The sequence below is a fragment of the Triticum dicoccoides genome, chromosome 5A, assembly GCF_002162155.2.
Source record: "Triticum dicoccoides isolate Atlit2015 ecotype Zavitan chromosome 5A, WEW_v2.0, whole genome shotgun sequence".
NCBI classification, from domain to species: Eukaryota; Viridiplantae; Streptophyta; class Magnoliopsida; order Poales; family Poaceae; genus Triticum; species Triticum dicoccoides.
Window position 1 is genome coordinate 252,862,961 of NC_041388.1, and position 12,889 is coordinate 252,875,849.

Below are 12,889 nucleotides of genomic sequence, written 5' to 3' on the forward strand. Positions count from 1 at the left end.
AGCATTAACAGTATTCAAGAAGGGTCTACCAAATATGATGGGACAAAAGTCATCTTGTGGGGAACCAAGAACAAGAAAATCAGTAGGATATTTAACTTTCCCACACAAGACGTCAACATCTCTAACAATCCCAACAGGTGAAATAGTATCTCTATTGGCAAGCTTAATTGTAACATCTATCTCTTCTATCTCAGCAGGTGCAATAGCACCCATTCACATAAGCCATGATAGCAATGATCTCCTATTTTAACAGAAATAACAGGCATGCCTACAACAGGTCTATGTTTATTTTTAGTATCGGGTCTAGCAATTCCAGCAGATTCATTACAGAAGTAAATAACATGCCCATCAATATTATCGGCCAAGAGATCTTTAACCATAGCAACACTAGGTTCAACCTTAATTTTATCAGGAGGGGTAGGTGTTTTATCATTACTCTTACGAACCACAGTTGAAGCTTTAGCATGATCCTTTATTCTAACAGGGAAAGGTGGTTTCTCAATATAAGCGATAGGAACAATAGGATCAACATTATAAGTGATAGTCTTTTCTTCAACTTTAATAGGTTCAACTACTTTTACTTCAATGGGAGGATTATATTCAAATCACTTCTCCTTAGGGAGATCAACATGGGTAGCAAAGGATTCACAGAAAGAAGCTACTATCTCAGAGTCAAGTCCATATTTAGTGCTAAATTCACGAAAAGCATCGGTATCCATAAAAGATTTAACACATTCAAACTTAGGTGTTATACCTGACTTTTTACCTTCGTCGAGTTCCAATCTTCAAAGTTGCGTTTAATTCTTTCCAATAAATCCCATTTGAATTCAATAGTCTTCATCATAAAAGAACCAATACAAGAAGTATCGAGCATGGAGCGATTACTGAGAGAAAGCCGAGCATAATTTTTTTGAATAATATTTTCTCTTGAGAGCTCATGATTAGGGCATGAATATAACATTGGCTTAAGCCTCCCACAAGCTTGAGCGATGCTTTCTCCTTCACGAGGCCAAAAATTATATATATAATTAGATCACGATGAACAATATCCATAGGTTAAAACTTCTAATGAAATTCCAATTTCAATCGGTTGTAGTTCCATGATCCCATATCATCACATAGCCTAAACCATGTCAATGCCTTTCCCTTCAAAGATAAAGGGAAGACCTTATTCTTGATAACATCCTCAGGCATACCTGCAAGCTTAAATAATCCACAAACTTCATCCACATAGATTAGGTGCAAATCAGGATGCAATGTTCCGTCTCCTGTAAAAGGATTAGCTAGCAGTTTCTCTATCATACCCGAAGGAATTTCAAAGTAAACATTTTCAGTAGGTTCAGTAGGTTGAGGAGCGACTATTTGCTCTACTGGTCGGGTTGAAGATACCCCAAAGAAGCCCCTCAAAGGATTATGTTCCATAGTAACAAGTGATAGTAAATTTCAACACACTATATAAAATTTTCCTTACCAAATTCCACCTACCAAAGGCGCTTCACTCCCCGGCAACAACGCCAGAAAAGAGTCTTGATGACCCACAAGTATAGGGAATCTATCGTAGTCCTTTCGATAAGTAAGAGTGTCGACCCAACAAGGAGCAGAAGGAAATGATAAGCAGTTTTCAGTAAGGTATTCTCTACAAGCACTGAAATTATCGGTAACTGATAGTTTTGTGATAAGGTAATTTGTAACGGGTAACAAGTAACAAAAGTAAATAATGTGTAGCATGATGGTCCAATCCTTTTTGTAGCAAAGTATAAGCCTGGACAAACTCTTATATAAAGGAAAACGCTCCCGAGGACACATGGGAATTATCGTCAAGCTAGTTTTCATCACGCTCATATGATTCACGTTCGGTGCTTTGATAATTTGATATGTGGGTGGACCGGTGCTTGGGTACTGCCCTTCCTTGGACAAGCATCCCACTTATGATTAACCCCTCTTGCAAGCATCCACAACTACAAAAGAAGTATTAAGGTAAACCTAACCATAGCATGAAACATATGGATCCAAATCAGCCCCTTACGAAGCAACGCATAAACTAGGGTTTAAGCTTCTGTCACTCTAGCAACCCATCATCTACTTATTACTTCCCAATGCCTTCCCCTAGGCCCAAACAATGGTGAAGTGTCATGTAGTCGACATTCACATGACACCACTAGAGGAAAGACAAGATACATCTCATCAAAATATCGAACGAGTACCAAATTCACGTGACTACTTATAGCAAGACTTCTCCCATGTCCTCAGGAACAAACATAACTACTCACAAAAATCATATTCATGTTCATAATCAGAGGGGTATTAATATGCATAAAGGATCTGAACATATGATCTTCCACCAAATAAACCAACTAGCATCAACTACAAGGAGTAATCAACTCTACTAGCAACCCATAGGTACCAATCTGAGGTTCCGAGACAAAGATTGGATACAAGAGATGAACTAGGGTTTGAGAGGAGATGGTGCTGGTGAAGATGTTGATGGAGATTGACCCCCTCCCGATGAGAGGATCAATGGTGATGATTTCCCCCTCCCGGAGGGATGTTTCCCTGGCAGAACAGCTCCGTCGGAGCCCTAGATTGGTTCCGCCAAGGTTCCGCCTTGTGGCGGTGGAGTTTCACCCCGTGAGCTTGCTTATGATTTTTTCCAGAGCGAAAGACCACATATAGCCAAAGATGGGCACCAGAGGCCTGTCAGGGGGCCCACGAGGCAGGGGGCGCACTCAGGGGGTAGAGCGCGTGTAACGCCCCGAGACCGATGTGCCAGGTGTCTTCCAGTTATTCGCTGTTGTTGCCTTGTATTTTGCGTGCGTGTCATGCATTTCATATCGTGTCATCATGTGCATCGCATTTGCATACATGTTTGTCTCATGCATCCGAGCATTTTCCCCGTTGTCCGTTTTGCAATCCGGCGCTCCTATGTCCTCTGGTGTCCCTTTCTACCTCTTTTTGTGTGCGGGTGTTAAACGTTCTCGGATTGGACCGAGACTTGCCAAGCGGCCTTGGTTTACTACTGGTAGACCGCCTGTCAAGTTTTGTACCATTTGGACTTCGTTTGATACTACAACGGTTAACCGAGGAACCGAAAAGGCCTCGTGTGTGTTGCAGCCCAACACCTCTCCAAAGTGGCCCAAAACCCACCTAAACCCCCTACATCATCTCGGTCATTCGATCACGATCGCGTGGCCGCAAACCGTGCTCAATTTGGAGTCTCCTAGCTCCCTCTAGCTTTATATATGTGATCCCCTCATAAAAATTCGCGGTCTAACCCTAGCCTTCCTCTACCTCGCGCCACCGGACAAAATCCCCGCTGCCGGACATGTCCGCTCCGCCGCCCACGCCCAATCCCCCGCCACCACGTCAGTGTTCCGCCTTCTCTTTCCTCCCCGCGCCGCCGCGGCCCTGCGGGCCCACAGCCAGCCCGCTCGGCCCGAGCTGCCCCGCGCCCAGCGCCGCTCCTCCCGATCTGCCCCACCGCCTTCGTCCTGAGCTCCTCCTGCTCGACCCCGCCGCCTCGCCGCCGTCCAACTCCGGTGACCGGAGCGCCACCGGACCAGGCCAGCCCCGTCTCCTCCTCCTCCCTCTCCTTCCTCTTCCCCCGTGCTCATCTCCCTCTCTCTCCCGTGATGCAGAAGACCGCCATGGATGGCGCCCCAAGCTCCAAGTCCGGCCAGCGCCGCCCTGAGCTCCGTCCACCATCGCCCTTGCCCGGATCCGGCCGCCCATGACCTAATCTACCCATTCCCGGCCATCCCGAGCCCCGCCGGAGTCCCACGCCCCCTCCCCATCGCCTTGACTTCCGCCGGAGTGGTTCTGTTCGAGGAATGTAGCTCCCCCGATCTGGATCCTGTTTTTCGCGCTGGTAGTTTTTGGCTAAGTCCCCAGATCCCAGTAATTTTATGCATTTTTCTTCGCATCATAACTTCATCACCGTTGCTCTGATTCGTGCGTGTAGCATATCAAAATGTTCGTCTCAACGAGTACTCCATTTCATCTCATTGCGTCATTGTCATTTTAGCTCATCTTGATGCCCGAAATGCTGTTGGAAGAGGACTATATGATGTTAGTTTCAGATTATTTTCAGCAAATGCACTTTTGTCATTTTTGTCATGATTGTTGTGTGCATACTATGATCTTGAGCTCTACATGTGTTTTGTAGTATGCCATGCCATATTTACAGGGGTGTATGCCATGTATTTTTGTGATCTTTGTGGTGACTAGCACAAGCATGCAAAGTAGCTTACTTAATGTTGCTGATTTCAGGGACTTAGAATTTCACTAAGTCCTTGCCTTGTCTTTATTTTTATGCCATATGTTCATGTTGATTCCGAGTGATCCGTGCCTCTTTTGAGCATGATCAGTAAGGATGTTTTGTAGATAATGTTGTGCCCTATCCATCCATGTCTTTGTTTGTAACTATGGAGCACCCTAGCTTGACTCAATCGAGCTCTACTTTTGCTATAAAATGTTCCTAACAGATTGTTGTAGTTGATCCGTGCATGCTATGTTGTTGTTCACTTGTTCTTGCCATGTCTAGCTTCTATGCCATGTCTAGTTGCTGGGTGTATGCTTAGATTATCATGCCATGACTCGTGGTGAGTGCATCGAGCTCGTAAACATGCCTATTTGATGTCTGTTTTGCCATGCTCCAGTTTTTCCCTAAGTCTGAATCTGTTATCGTTATTTGCTATGTTCACATGCTTACAATTGTAGTTTCTGATCCCTTTTGGCTTATGGTCACTAAGGTACTTTGTTGTATGCTTTGAGTAGTTTCATGCCATGCCTTGCTTTGCCTTGATATGTTCCTGTAGCATATAGTTATCATGCTCTAAACATTGCTTCTTGATGTTAAATTCTTGACATGCTGTTAATTTCACTAAGTCTGAAACCTGTTATCATTTGCACTTTTGCCATGCTTGTTTGAATCTGTTAATGAGTGAATTAGCCATAGCTCGGTGTTCATATTTTGTCAAGCATCTTGAGTGGATCCCTGCCATGTATTTTGTTGCTATGTTTGAGTGCAGTAGCTTAATTATATTGATGCATTTAGAAGGCTACTTGCTGTTAATCGCAGACCGGTGCCATATTTGTTTTGCTTGCCATTTGCAAACCGTGCATCCGATTCCGGTGATCTTTATATCGATTTCAACCGAAATCACCTCCTCATTCCAGTGGCACTCTTGGATTTCCAAGTTGAGGCTAGGTTCAATCATTCCTTTCCAAATCACGCATATGCATCACATATCGCATCCTGCATATCATACCATGTTTTGCATCATGTTGATTGTGCATGGCATGTGGTTGATTGTGTCTCCATTTGCTTGTTGTTCTTGCTTGGGTAGAGTCGGGAGACGAGTTCGTGTTCGAGGACCCATTGAGTATGTTTTCGAGGATCAAGCTTTCGTCTTCTCGGAGAACTTTACAGGCAAGATGACCATACCCTCGAAATCACTTCTATCTTTGCTCGCTAGTTGCTCGCTCTTTTGCTATGCCTATGTTGCGATACCTACCACTTGCTTATCATGCCTCCCATATTGTTAAGCCAAATCTCTAACCCACCTTGTCCTAATAAACCATTGTTTGGCTATGTTACCGCTTTGCTCAGCCCCTCTTATAGCTTTGCTAGTTGCAGGTGAAGATTGGAGTTTGCTCCTTGTTGGAACATGTTTATTGTTGGGATATCACAATATCTCTTATTTAATTTAACGCATCTATATACTTGGTAAAGGGTGGAAGGCTCAGCCTTATGCCTGGTGTTTTGTTCCACTCTTGCCGCCCTAGTTTCCGTCATACCGGTGTTATGTTCCTTGATTTTGCGTTCCTTGCGTGGTTAGGTTATAATGGGAACCCCTTGACAGTTTGCTTTGAATAAAACTCCTCCAGCAAGGCCCAACCTTGGTTTTACCATTTGCCTCACCACCACCTACTTTTCCCTTGGGAGTCGCGCTCTCGAGGGTCATCTTATTTTAAGCCCCCCGGGCCAGTGCTCCTCTGAGTGTTGGTCCAATCTGAGCTGCCTGCGGGGCCACCTCGGGGAAACTTGAGGGTTGGTTTTACTCGTAGCTAGTCTCATCTAAGTGTGCCTTGAGAACAAGATATGTGCAGCTCCTATCGGAATTTGTCGGCACATTCGGGCAGTTTTGCTGGACTTGTTTTACCATTGTCGAGATGTCTTGTAACCGGGATTCCGAGCCTGATCGGGTCTTCCTGGGAGAAGGAATATCCTTCGTTGACCGCGAGAGCTTGTGATGGGCTAAGTTGGGACACCCCTGCAGGGATATGATCTTTCGAAAACCGTGCCCGCCGTTATGGGCAGATGGGAATTTGTTAATGTCCAGTTGTAGAAAACCTGAAGTTGATCTTAATTAAAATGCATCAACCACGTGTGTAGCCATGATGGTCTCTTCTCGGCGGGGTCCGGGAAGTGAACAAGGTGTTGAAGTTAGGCTTGCCGTAGGTTGTTCTAGGATCACTTCTTGATCATAGATTCTTGACCGTGCTTTTGCCTTCTCTTCTCGCTCTCATTTGCGTATGTTAGCCACCAAATATGCTAGTCGCTTGCTGCAGCTCCACCTCATACCTTTTACCCTTCCTATAAGCTTAAATAGTCTTGATCGCGAGGGTGTGAGATTGCTGAGTCCCCGTGACTCACAAATACTTCCAAAACTAGTTTGCAGGTGCCGATGAAACCGTGCAGGTGACGCAACCCAGCTCAAGGAGGAGCTCAATGAAGATCTCGTTCATTATGTTGTTCCGTTTCCAGTTGATCAGTAGTGGAGCCCAGTTGGGGTCGATCGGGGATCTATGTAGCTTTTGGGGTAGTCTTCTTTTATTTTGGTTCCGTAGTCAGACCTTGTGTGTATCTGGATGATGTAATGTTATATTCATGTATTGTGTGAAGTGGCAATTGTAAGCCAACTATGTATCCTTTGTCCCTTATTCATTTACATGGGTTGTTGTGAAGATTACCTCACTTGCGACATTGCTTTCAATGCTGTTATGCCTCTAAGTCGTGCTTCGACACATGGGAGATATAGCCGCATCGAGGGTGTTACAGCGCGCCCCACCCTTGTGGATGGTGGGTGGCCCCCCTCTGGTGCTTCCTTCGCCCAATATTTTTATGTATTCTAAAACTGACTTTCATGGAGTTTCAGGACTTTTGGAGTTGTGCAGAATGGGTCTCTAATATTTGCTCCTTTTCTAGCCCAGAATTCCAGCTGCCGGCATTCTCCCTCTTCATATAAACCTTGTAATATAAGAGAGAATAGGCTTAAGTATTGTGACATAATGTGTAATAACATCCCATAATGCAATAAATATTGATATAAAAGCATGACGCAAAATGGACGTATCAGTATGTTACTTGCCTGAGATTCGACCGTCGGTATCATCATACCTAGTTCAATCTCGTCACTGACAAGTCTCTTTACTCGTTCCGTGATGCATCATCCTGTAACTAACTCATTAGTCACATTGCTTGCAAGGCTCGTAGTGATGTGCATTACCGAGAGGGCCCAGAGATACATCTTCGACAATCAAAGTGACAAATCCTAATATCGATCTATGCCAACTCAACAAACACCATCGGAGACACCTATAGAGCATCTTTATAATCACCCATTTATGTTGTGACATTTGATAGCACACTAAGTGTTCCTCCGGTATTCGGGAGTTGCATAATCTCATAGTCATAGGAACATGTATAAGTTATGGAGAAAGCAACAGCAACAAACTAAACGATCATAGTGCTAAGCTAACGGATGGGTCTAGTCCATCACATCATTCTCTAATGATGTGATCCCGTTCATCAAATGACAACACATGTCTATGGCTAGGAAACTTAACCATCTTTGATTAACGAGCTAGTCTAGTAGAGGCATACTAGTGACACTCTGTTTGTCCAGCCGGCCTAGCGCGCCGCGCCGCTCGTCTCCGAGCTCGGGACAGAGTCCCGAGTGAAGCCGCCGCGCCGCCTTCGCGTCCGTCGCTGACCCAGACTATGCCTCGCCTTGCCCCTCCCCCATGCCTCCCAAGGCCACCCCTCCTCCTAAAATAGCGCACTCCGCCCCCTCTCACCCCAAAGCAGCAGTAGCAGCCACCGCAGCCGCCGCCGCCGCTGCAAGTCGTGCCGCTGCCCCATGTAGCCGTCGCCTCTCGCCCCGCCTCACCTCCTCGCCCCGCCGTCGCCAGAGATTCGCCGCCGCCGGTGTCGAACCGCCAAAAAGCCGCGGTAACCGCCGCCGAACCGCTTGTTTTTTTCTTTTAAAACCCGATCGATTATTTATTTAGTAATTTAGTGAATGTTCATTAGATTAGTCTCTGTAGTGAACGCTTTCATCGAATATGCTTCTGTAGCGAATGTTCATTCGTTAGTTTCTGTTTCGTAGCCAGGGACCTAGATGCAATTATTTTTCTTACAGATTGGCCTATGCTTTTCAAACGATCACAACTTTTTACTCGTTTGTCCAAATTCGACGAAACCAATGCCAAATTCTTTGTTATGATCCCCTCTATCTAGATAACCAACTTAACAGTATTTTTGAAAGTTTAAAATTTGATTTCAAACATATTTGAATGTGAACTTCTTTTGATCATAACTTGACCGAAGCACTTGACCTAAGTTTTTTGTTAAGACCTAATCCACATAATTTAGGTGTTGTTAGTAATTGTTTTCTGTTTGAAACATTTATTTGCTTATTCTTTTGAGTTTTTCCGAATCTTTTTCTTGGGTTTTCTTTGCATCTTCATGCTTGAGTGCTTATGTATGTTATTGTTTGTCTACGATAGATTTTCTGGAGTGCGAAGCTTTCTACTACGAATCTCTAGGGTTTTCCGATCGTTAGCAAGGCAAGTTACACTTTGATCATACTCAGGATCAAAGGGATTGTATAATTATCCTATGGAATGCCACCCAGGCTCAAAGGGATCATATAATTATTCATGCCTAGAAACTTCCGTGTGCAGCCACAAGCCATTATGGGCTGTGGCATAGTTGAGTAAGTTGTGTGACCTCTTTTAGTGGTGGACTAGCAGATGTAGGAGAAAGTAAGTGTACCGGTCTACCTAGAGTAAAGAGTTAATGCTTCAGAAAGACCGTGTCTCGATCTTCCGATCATGGAGGTGGTCGAGTCTTGTGGGGAAAAGTGTGCAACCTCTGCAGAGTGTACAAAGTAATTATGATTAGCCGTGTCCCAGGTTATGGACATCTTGAGTATCTAGAAGTGAATTATTTGTTGATCTCATCATTTCTATCTAATGAAATTGTTGGGTTAATATTTTATACTTGGTAATTTGGGATTGACTTGGAGGAACCTTCTCAATATGGGTAATTCAACTTGGTAGTAAATAAAATTTATTCCTTTGTTGTAGGGAAAAACTAGCTTTATGCAAAAATTAAACTTAGAGCCTCCAAATATGCATGTAGTTATAGTTATTATTCATCATTACTCTATAGTGTGATCTTGCCAGCATATTCCATGTGCCAACCTACATGGCTGCAACGTCTCATGTTGCAGAATTTTCAGACGAGGATTATGGTGCGATAGGTCATTGTCATGCACTCAGTTTTGCCGTGGAGTTGGATGGACTCATTTATCTTCGAAGCTTCACAGTTATTTTATTTAGTTGGCCTTCAACCATATTTATGAAATAGATACTCTTTATGAGACCCTCAATGTAATAAGTGTGTGATTGAACTCTGTTATAAATCCTCGAGTATTATGTGTGTTAGCATACCGATCCAGGGATGACAATTAAGCACAGAGACTTCGATCCATTGGGATCGGGTCGCTACAAGATGGTATCAAAGCACACGCTCACTGTAGGACGCGACCACTAGGAAAAGCCACAAGATACTCTTCTCTTCTCATTTCTAATCCTTCTCTAATTCTACACTATAGATGTCGAACCCCGGGAACAAGTTCACTTAGCCTGATGGTGACACCCCTTTCGGACGACACTTGAAGGAAGTCACGAGGAGCCTGAACATTGGCATACCAAGCTTCACCGGAACCTTCAATGCAACTTTACTAGAAGAGGAGCACTGGAAGATCCAAGTTTGTGTTCCTGGAAGGACTTCCGCACCAACTACCGAGTCCATCGAGTTTTCCTTTGATGCACCAACCTAGAGCTTGGGAAAGAGCATGGCCGCCCACATCACCTTCAGACGCATTTGCGAGGTGTACAACAGGGATTTCGAAGACACCGTATACCAGATATGTGGACGTCGGGATGAGCAATGGGAGATGATTCGCACCAGGAAGGATGGATCTATTGTAGCCTACATACAGGACATGAACCAGCACATTCGTCGATATGAGAATCAGATGTGTGCTATCATGATGGATACCAAGAAGGTGATGACTCGGAATATGGAGCTACAAGAGGAACTCAAGGCAACCCGCGATGGATACGAAGAGGAAATTGATGTGCTACTGGAGCAAAATGAAGATCTGAGGAAGAAGCTAGGAATACCAGTGGTGAAACCAGAACCTGAAGTGGACATTCGTTCGGAAGACTACATCATACTAGATGACACAGACATAGACACCGACAATGATGATTTTGAAGACGAAGATGGAGCTGATATTATGGAGTCTTCCACCGATCAGAACTTCTAGTCGACCACCATATTACTATTAGAATTCTTCCAAGTAGTTAGAAATCATTCGTAAGAGTTTGTAATAGTAGTTTAGATCGATTATATGAATCTTGTTTGAAATTGAGTGGTGTGAATTGAATATGTTTGTCTCATATGCATATGGGTAGTGAAATCTCTCATTAGACCTTATTCTATTATGTTTTCTCACCCCTCTAACCAATCAGATGCCTCCGAGACGTGACCCCGGATTCACTTTCCCGCCTAAAATCACCCAGCTAATCCAACAACAGAATGCCTTGATGCAGATGCTCATCCAGAACCAAGGCAACAAAAACAACCCACCACCACCACCACCCCCAGTTGACAACCTAGCCTGTTTCCTAAGGTTGAATCCACCGGTGTTCTCCAGCAGCACCGAGCCGATTGTTGCTGATGATTGGCTCCGCAAGATTGTAAGATAGTTAACAACTGCTGGATGCACGGATGCTGAGAAGGCGCACTTTGCCGCACATCAACTGGATGGACCAGCAGCTTCATGGTGGGAGAACTACACCACCACCTTTCCCGTGGCCAATGTGACATGGGATCAATTCCAGCAGGCTTTCCGCACCGCACATGTCTTAGCTGGAGCCATGAGTCTGAAGAAGCATGAGCTTCGCAACTTACGCCGGGGAAATCGTACTATGGGGCAGTACGTGGAAGAGTTAAGCAAGTTAGCACGCTATGCCCCAGATGATGTGGCCACAGATGCTGCAAAGCAAGAGAAGTTTTTGGAGGGACTCAGTGATGAGCAGAGTATGCAGTTGATGGTGGAAACTTTCACCAATTACCAGGAGTTGGTAGACATGGCCATCATGATTGAAGGCAAGCAACAGCAGATAGAGAACCGCAAACGGAAGTATGGACAGGGGAATTACAACTCTGGAGCTCAGCAGAAGCCCCGCTATTCCCCGTACTCAGGAGGACACACTCATCATAACCATGGAGGACATAACCATGGAGGCCATTCTCACAATGGAGGAAACTCACGCAACCACAATGGCTCTAAGAATGGTAATGAGAATGGAGGAAACAACAGTCAGAGCCGTTCCAACCCAGCAACCCCCGCCAAGAAGGATATGAGTCACATTACTTGTTTCAAGTGCGGGAAGACCGGACACTATGCCATCGAGTGTCCTAAACTAAAGAATGGTAATGGCAATAGAAGCTCATGAAAGAAGCCCAATCCCTTCACCAGAGGTTAGGTGAATCACGTCAACGTGGAGGAAGTTGACGAACAGCCTGACGCAGTTATTGGTAAGTTTTTGATTAAGTCATTTACAACCCTTGTTCTTTTTACACCGGTGCATCACATTCATACATATCAAGGGGATTTGTGGAAAAGTTTAAGTTGCCAACCGTAGCCCTTAAGTTACCTATGTTAGTGAGCTCACCAGGAGCGGAGTATATGGCTAGCCAGGGATGTTTTCAGTTGCCGTTGACCATAGGTAGGCATGCTTTTCCCACAGACCTCATTGTTCTGGAATCACAAGGATTGGATGTGATACTAGGCATGGATTGGCTATCCAAGTATGGGGGAAATATCTATTGTGCTAGTAAGTCAATCCTTCTCACCACCCCAGAGGGAAAACAGATCAAGTATGTGTCTAGGTATGCGCCAAGGAGGACTCAAGTGAATTGCCTGTCAGGAGTTGTCCAGGAGGAAGTGCCAGTTGTGAAGGATTATCCCGATGTATTCCCGGAGGAACTACCAGGCATGCCACCAGACCGAGACATAGAGTTTTTGATCGAGTTGTTGCCAGGCACCAGACCAATATCCAAGAGACCGTATCGGATGCACGCAAATGATCTGGAAGAAATTAAGAAGCAGATTAAAGAGTTATTGGATAAATGTTATATTTGACCAAGTTCATCGCCATGGGGAGCCCCAGTGCTTCTAGTTGAGAAGCAGGATGGATCCTTGAGAATGGTTGTTGATTATCGTGCATTGAGTGAGGTGACAATCAAGAACAAATATCCTCTACCGATGATCAATGATTTGTTTGACCAGCTGCAGGGAGCTAAAGTTTTCTCCAAGATCGATCTCCGATCAGGATATCACCAGCTGAAGATCCAAGAATAGGATATACCTAAGACAACTTTTACCACAAGGTATGGGCTATATGAGTACACGATCATGTCTTTTGGTTTGACTAACACCCCTGCCTACTTTATGAGCATGATGAATAAGGTGTTCATGGAGTTCCTGGATAAGTTTTTTGTGGTGTTCATTGATGATATATTGGT